Below are 745 nucleotides of genomic sequence, written 5' to 3'. Positions count from 1 at the left end.
TTTAAAGCATGCTGTGGCTAGCCTTAAGACCATAAAGCACTTAAGTATGTACTTCAGGCCTTCTTTGTTAGCAGCTATTTGAATACCTGAAATTAAGCCCTGGTCCCATTAAAGTCAATAGCAAAATTCCGAATTCCCAATTTACAGTCATTGCTGAGGCATAATCTAAATTTTGTCTGCTGTATCATTAAAGAGATTTGAACATTGTGGCCAGTACCATTTTAATAAGTAAAAAATGATGGAGCAGAAATAAAAGATAACTACCGCTAACCTCTGAGACTGATTCTGTTTTATAAGTGTAATTGCAGCAAAGATCTTGTATAGCTACATGTGGCAATAAGTTCTCAACAAGTGAATAAAAGTTTTATTTCTGCTGGAAGCTTGGTTGAATGAAAAGTATTACCAAAAAACCTGTCACTTCTCATATATTTCTTGGCTCAGAGACATAACACAGCAGCAGGGCAGCAGAAGCACTCAGGGCAGTGCTGACTGCCACATTGCCAGTGGCAGTGGCTGTTTTTCTAGAACCACCCCCCAGAAAGGCAGTGCCTGGGTTTGCTACATCGGTCACTTCTCCACTTTAGTTACACTATTTTTCTGGATCATCCTGGCTATAACATCATCCTAAAGCTTCTCTGCTATTCTTGGATGCCAGGAACTTATCTTTTCCTTCAGTGCAATTATGCAAGATCCTCAGAGAATGCTAATACTTTAGGCTAGATAGCTCAGCAGTTATGTAAGGCAT

Source organism: Crocodylus porosus, unplaced genomic scaffold (assembly GCF_001723895.1).
Source record: "Crocodylus porosus isolate Cpor-Errol unplaced genomic scaffold, CroPor_comp1, whole genome shotgun sequence".
Classification (NCBI taxonomy): Eukaryota; Metazoa; Chordata; order Crocodylia; family Crocodylidae; genus Crocodylus; species Crocodylus porosus.
The sequence above is the reverse complement of the archived record's forward strand: the minus strand, read 5'-3'. Positions refer to the sequence as shown.